Source organism: Hipposideros armiger, unplaced genomic scaffold (assembly GCF_001890085.2).
Source record: "Hipposideros armiger isolate ML-2016 unplaced genomic scaffold, ASM189008v1 scaffold_1861, whole genome shotgun sequence".
NCBI lineage: Eukaryota > Metazoa > Chordata > Mammalia > Chiroptera > Hipposideridae > Hipposideros > Hipposideros armiger.
This window is the reverse complement of record NW_017733211.1, coordinates 19,357-26,983: the sequence shown is the minus strand read 5'-3', so window position 1 is coordinate 26,983 and position 7,627 is coordinate 19,357.

The window sequence follows — 7,627 nt, the reverse complement described above, 5'->3', positions numbered from 1 at the left end:
CCTATGCTTCGGAACATCTAAGTACTACACAGCTGACATACTTCTGCCCTACCATTGTTAGGAACTGAAAGATTCATAAGTGTTCTTGAACTGGCCTTACTAATCTTCAGTCTCAAAGTTAATTCTCTATTGTACTCAACTGTGGACAGAATTTTTTCTCACCAAACTATAAATCAGATTTTTTTTTAAGTCTTAGATTTCATTGTCATTTGACTTTATCAGCAACTGCAATTATATAACTCTTTCATAATTTGTATGATTGTTCCTCTCAACTTGACTTGCCTCCATTCCTAGGCTGTAAACAATCATCAATATTATAAGCATTTTGATAAAGGAATCTTTCATGTTGTAGGTGTGGGATAGATCAGACTCAAAGATTTATATCTAAGGAGCTAAAGATAATGCAAATTTCTATTGAAGCTATCAGAGAGAATTTGGAGATAAGTACAAAGCAAGTCCTTAGACATTATGCTGTAGGTCTACCTTGAAGAAATGAAATGTTACCATTTCAAGCCTAAAGGCCTTAAACCTAAGCACTTAAACCTAAGTGCTACAACAAGGTGTTATATGTGAACATACAGTGAACAGAATGGAAGCCATTTTCTTAAGGCAAGCAAGCAGAATTTGAAGTATTAACATGAAACAAAACTGAAGTATCTTTGATTCATATTTACTTGAATTTAGGCCCACAGGATGATATATAGGAGTATTGAGAGGGCTAAAATTTTAGGTTTGAGTCAAACACTAGATTTTCTGGGCATTATTTTGGTTGTCATATCAATCTCATGGATTGATAACACAAGGGATAATTGTTACTCATTGTTGTTACTACTGCTCCAGGTTTGTTTGATATTTCTAGAAAAATCAATTAGTGACAATTGAATTCACTCCAAAATCATGTTCTCTAACTCTAACTCCAGTTTTGTTTTTTTTTCTATGAACGTCCCTAATATTTCCACTCATTTTACTTTCAGCTCACTCAACAACACCTTTTTTCTCAGTCAAAAATATTGCTTTCTTCTCATATGTCCAAAATATCTTATTATTATTATGATTTTACCTAGCATCACTTCATCTCCTGTAACCTTTAAAGATGACAAGGAAATTCTTCTTCCTCCCATTATTTATATCTCCTCTACCAATGCATGACACATAGATATCCCTGAAGGCCTCCACTTAGCCTTCCTAACTTTTTCTTGATAATATTCTGTAGCAAATCTCTATCTACCAACGGATAGCTATTCACCTTTACACATAGGTGTGGGATCCTATATTTTATTATTTGATCCTATCTTGACTTACAAATTTCTCTTTTCCAACATGTTCCTGGGCATTGTCAAATGAACATCCTGCTATTACCTGAAGTTAAAAAATGTATAATGCTAAAAACTTTATCTTTAGTCTCCAAAACTTTTCTCTCTACTATATCCCCTTTGTCAGCTTAGTGAAATCAATATCTTCCCCATTGAAAAGTTAGGACAATTTAAGATTATTCTCAAGTCATCTCTTTCCATTAATCCCATGATTTTCAAACTTGAGTTAGCATCAAAGTTGTGTGAATGGTGGACTCTACTTTTAAAATAGAATGCTGGGCTGCACTTTTAGAGTTCTGATTCAGTTTTTCTGCCAAGAATGTGTCCAAGAAATAGGCATTTCCAAAAATGTCCTGGGTGGTCCAGGAACCAAACTTTGAGACTCACTGCTTTGACCTCTGTATATAAGCAGTCATATTGACATTGTTAATTCTGTTAATGACATTTGTGTACCTCTCAATTGCCTACAAAATAAAGTTGAAATTACATACAATAGATGTTCAAACCTTTGGTGATCAGGTTCCAGTTGAGACATACGTTACTTTCAAATATCATATCAAGCTGCCACCATCAAAGCCTTCAAGAGGTGACTGATCCTTTCAAAGATTTGTTCTTTTATTTACTTACACTCTTTTTGCAGAGAAATTCTCTATATTGAATTTACAACAAAGAAACATAACACAAAAACCACATATATCAATGTTTCAAATACTCTGAATTTCAACTCTTAATTTTTATATTTTTGGACATTTCTACCTGGATTCAATGTCATATCAACAGCTCATAATTAGCAAAACTGCCAGTGTAAAGACTATCAGCCATAATCTATTTATCATTTTTTCTCATAGACCTACACATTGCTTTAATAAATATCTATTATTAATTTTAGTATGTTAATAAATATCTGTTGAATTGCAAAAAGAATGGATGCTTGTTCCATGCAGCCATTGATATACATCACAGGTCTACCTACATGCGCCCCAAAGTTTAAATCTAGAGTAGCAGTGTGCAGAAGCCACTTCAGCCTGCATCTTAAGTACCGCATAGTACAAGGTGTTTCCCTAGAGCAGGGTCGGCAAACTGCGGCTCGCGAGCCACATGCGGCTCTTTGGGTATGTTCTGTCTCAAAAGGTTGCTGACCCCTGGAAGAGCCAATCCTGTCCCTCACAACAATTTAAAAATTATTTCAGAGCCATAAATATATTTTTACATAATCACCATTATGGGAATAATATCATTTAAAAATTTTATAAATGAAACTATAATAGTTTTATTTTCATTTTCAATTTTACTTCAGAGCCACATGTATGTACCCAAAGAGCCACATGTGGCTCGCGAGCCGCAGTTTGCTGACTCCTGGCGGCTCTTCCATCTCAAAAGTTTGCCGATCCCTGCACTAGATGAATGAAATTGCTGTTCCCCTATTTTGGCTAGAGAGTTCTATGTGTAGGCCCAATGACCATCATTCAAAACCCTCTAAAAGAGGAGGAGTGAATGATCCTTCAATCATTTATCAATCTCTTTTATAACACTACTTAATATTTATGTTAATATTTAAGTAGGAAGCTATTTTCTTACACAAACAGGGGCAAAATAAACTGGCATATACTGTGTGTTCCCCTCTCAAGCATGAACGCCTCATAAGCATGGGACCTTAGGAGACATTCTATCCTAAGAGCACATGGTTACACACCAACAAATCTAAACTATGGATACAAGTTGCTCTGAAGAAGAAAATCATTGATCTTCTGCTAATTAGCAAAATGTTCTCCGGGAAGGAAACGGCTCTTGAGAGGTTTAGCAAATGGTAAAGCAGAGGAACCACCCAGAGGCTGGTTCCAAACAATGGTTCACTTCTAGGTGCAAACACTCTTGCTTTTTTCCCCTCCAACATTTTCTTCTTAAGTTACCGATATTAAAAGTGATTCCATATCCAGTTTTGTTCTCCAGAATAGACATGATCTTGCTTCCTCTCTCCCTCTCCCCACTTCCCTCCCTCCCTCCTTTATCTTTTATTAGAGAGGGAAGGAGAACGAACATCTTGCATGCTTTTTTCCCACAGCAATGGTTCTTTTGAGAGTTTTCCCTACCTCTTGGTTTTCAATTCTGATGTCTGATAGTTTCTCTGTAACTTCCTTTAAGTAAGCTGCCTCATTTATAGGATCTTATAAATGCCCGGGACACCAACCACATGAATGAGTGCCTTTGAACTCTCTCAGAACCTCTTTTCCTGTAGCTGCTCCTTGATTGTTAAGCTAACTTTCCATTGATCTGTTTTTCCCCTTTTTAAGCTCCCTCCTCTGCTAGTCACTACCTCTGTTTGCCCACTCAGCTACTAACTCCCATTTGTTTTAAATTCCTTTTTGTTAGGACTCATGCTGACTCTACCATGCTCTCATGCTGTCTCTCAGTAGCTGGCCTCTCAAAGCTTCAGATTATTGATCTTTCTGCAGATGAGAAATTAAACTGAAATTTCTCTGCTTCATTCTCGTGTTATTCATGGTAGGTTTGAATTCAGCATTTGAAATGTGTTTTACTTTATAGAAAGTATTATCTGCATTAGATGATAGATTATTTGTTAGTAACTAATATACTCAAAAGAGAGCCTATAGAATTTAAGAGCTCAAATGGCCTTGAGTATCTCAGTGTATAAATTAAAGGTGAGGAAGCTGAGACTCAGAAACGTCAAGTGATTTGAAGCAGGTTTAAGTAGTAAGTTAGTAAAAAGCTAGGGAATAAAATCAGGTTTTCTAACTCCTGACTTAAAATTTTCCTCTTACTATAACTTATCAATATATGTATTTATTAATAGCCAGCATTATTTTGATATAGACATTTAAAGCTTTCATATTTGTATTACTAAACAGTCATTGTTTAAATAGAAAAATTCTTTACTCAGATTTTGGTATTATTTCTCCCAATAGTGCTGTGAAATAATGGGGCTATACTTTCACTCTCAAGTGGTATCTCAAAACTAGACACTATTACTAGAGGTAATTGAGGTTTACACATGATGACTTAAACTATTTTTTAGAAATTTATCTTTTGGTTATTTTCCTCTGTTTCTGAACTGGAAGTCACTGATAATCTCCCTGAAATAGCACACATGTTTTGATTTACATTTTCACGATTTTCCTGCACTGCTTAGAAAAATCTACTTGCTCCCAAGCTCCTTGGCTTGAAAAATTAGTTTTAGAAATGGCCTAGTAGTGAAAAAATAAATAATTGTAAAGAAATATTAAAATACTGCTATATGGTTTCCAGTTGGTTTTCAGACACTTGTAATGGTTGGATTCATTCCACTTTTATTGTGAAGAGGTAACCCAGACAAAATTTTTGAAGCCAATGCTGATTTTAGAGAGAGAAAAAAATAAAATAAAATAAATGGACTCACTAATAGGTATATTTTCCAGTATAAAACTTTGATTTCAAGGCAGTTTTTATTAAAGAAATTTTTCTTTGATACTAAAACCAATTTTTTTATTGGTTCCTCAGGACTAATAAATGCCTTCCTGTAACAATGTTCTGTTCTTGATTATTTGCTTTTCCACATCTCTAGGACCGATTCTCTGAATCATTCTAGCCAATTTGTTAAGAATTCAAATAACATCCTTTTGCTTCAGCTACCCCTAGAGTTAAAGCTTTCTAGTTTTTATTTAAAATATTTGTATGAGGAATTCCAAAATCTATACATTCTGGGGGAACTTGACAATGGTAGTGGCGAGGCTGTGACATTTACCATGCTATGAAATGGTGTTATATACAGGAATAGACTTCCTAGTAGCATATTAGATTGGAACAACACTTTCCAAATTCCAAATGCTAGCTGTGAAGGGTTCCAGGACCCAATGCCAATGTGTATGTGGAGACTACCCATCACCCACAAACAATCCTCAGATGCCAGCAAGGTACCTGAGAATTCAACTCAATTCTGTCACTACCTACCCAGAGATAGCATCCGATTCCAGAGGTAGGGGCTCAGTCCCACGACTGCTCTCCACTTCAGGTTGTTAAACTGGGCTTCTGGCTGACTAGTGAGTGACAAGTGAGAGGGTCCCACCACCCCGTCCTCTGGTTTGACTAATTTACTAGCACAATTCACAGAACTCAAGAAAACCTGTTTACTCACTCGATTACCGATTCTTTGGCAAAGGATATTACAGGCGACGAATCAACAACCAGAGAAGAGATGACTACGTAGTTAGGTCCCCCACAAGGAGCTCTGTCCTTGTGGGCTTGAGGCCCAGCACAGTGGTTCATGGAAGTGTCCTGGTGTTCCACCTTGGAAACTCTCCAAAAATGGTTGACAAGCTGTCCTTTTGAGTTCCTATGGAAGCTTCATTGCATCGTCATGATTGACTAAGTTACTGGCCGTTGAGAATGGATTCAACCTCAAGCCCCTCTCCCCTCCCTCGAAATCAGGGGCGGGACTGAGCGTTCCAGTGCTCTAACTAAGTAGTTGGCTCCTACTGTCAAGGAGCCCTTCCCCTTGGGGGGAGCCCCAAAGTCACCTCATTAACATAATGAGACACCATTGTTGCTCTCAACACTAAGGAAATTCCAAGGAGTCTGGGAGCTGTAAGCCAGGAACTGTGGGTCGAAATATACCTGAGAAATATATTTCGGTCATCCAAATGACCATATGTGTGTGTGTGCGTGTGTGTGTGTGTGTGTGTGTGTGTGTGTTTCTTATAAATGATGATATTGCTCTAGTACTTTTCATTTCCCTCATTTCTTTGAACTTAAATAAAATCAACCAATAACAGATTTGTCATTAAAATGTTCCATGTGATTTTGAATTATCTATTTTATTGAAAGTGTTATTTTTAAAGTTTATTCTTTTTTTGTGGCCAACCTGGCATTGGATGAATTAAAAATATAATTAAAAAATTTATTCTGTTTTGAAATGTAGATTGACTCATTCAGTCAACTCTTCCAAATGCAACCTATGTTTATATAACTACATTTGCATTTATCAAGACTATTATTAGAATACAATGTTATATTTGTAGATATATGCATTCCCTTTCTTTGGGGAATAAAAGATTACAGAATCAGGGCTAATGATTTTGAAACTCAAAATTGTAATTTCAATTAAACATTGTGGTTTGGCATCACTTATAGATTTATAAATATTGGAAAGAAACAAGTTATATTTTATTTTCTGTTTTATTCTTCTTAAAAAATAGATTGATTTGTACAAGAGGAAAAGATGCGAAGTGCCCTCATTTATATTTAACCAGTGGCTGCACCTCTAAGTTCCTGTACCAGGATCCTCAGCAGCATCTGGGCACTGGTTAGAAATTCAAAATTTCTGGTCCCACCCCAAACCTCCTGAGTTAGAATCTGGTATTGAGGCCCAACACTTTGTGTTTAACAAGTTTTCAGGTTGATTCTAATAAAGTACAGTTTGAGAACCACAGCCTTAATAAATAAACCAGCTCTTAATGGGAAAGTAAGTTATACTCAGAGTTAAGAACCAATGGGTACTTCATTTAGAATGTGAAATTGGGTTTATAGAAAAAAAGTTAAATAAAAGCAGAGCAAAAAAGTGGTGAGTTTGGGCCAGCTGAGTGGCGTGATGGTTAAGAGCTGGCTTGGGATGCCAGAGGGCCCTGGTTCGGATCCCACATATGAGGGCCAGTGACACTGTCCTCCACAAAAAAAAAAAAAAAAAAGTGGTGAGTTTATTTTTCATCAGGAATGCTTTAGAAACTCCAAAATATGTTTAAAATGTTTATAGTCCTTAGAATGAACTAATAACGGTTGTGGAATTCAATTGATGGGGATTTGAATTTTGGATCTTACCTGATACTCTGTTGAATACTATGATTTCAATCATTGAGTCAGGTTATGCATAATTATCAATGGCCAGTTTTACTATTCACATGTAAATGTAAACATTTTTTTAAATCATGGAAATAAATATTTAGCAATTGGTTTCTCAATGAAGAATTTGAAATGTGATTTATTTTTTTGGCTTTGTTAGCAATGAATATATTTGCACTGCTCTAATAAAATTTCCATTTTTTCTTTCTATTTACTGAGGGAGCTGTTCAAAAGGCAAAGATTGAGATTTTTACTTAGTAAACAAGAATCAACAAAGTTACAGCAGGTGTTGCCAGCCTGATATTCAAGTTTCATAGGGAAACGATTTAGAAACACGTCAGTGAAAGGAAGCGTGTGGAAACTATCAGTTTATTTTTATTATCTCTTGTGGCTATTTTTAAAGAAATTCAGTCATTTGATGATAATTTTGATAATTTTCCATTGATCTTATAAATAAATTTCTCTGAGATCTGATATTACCATAT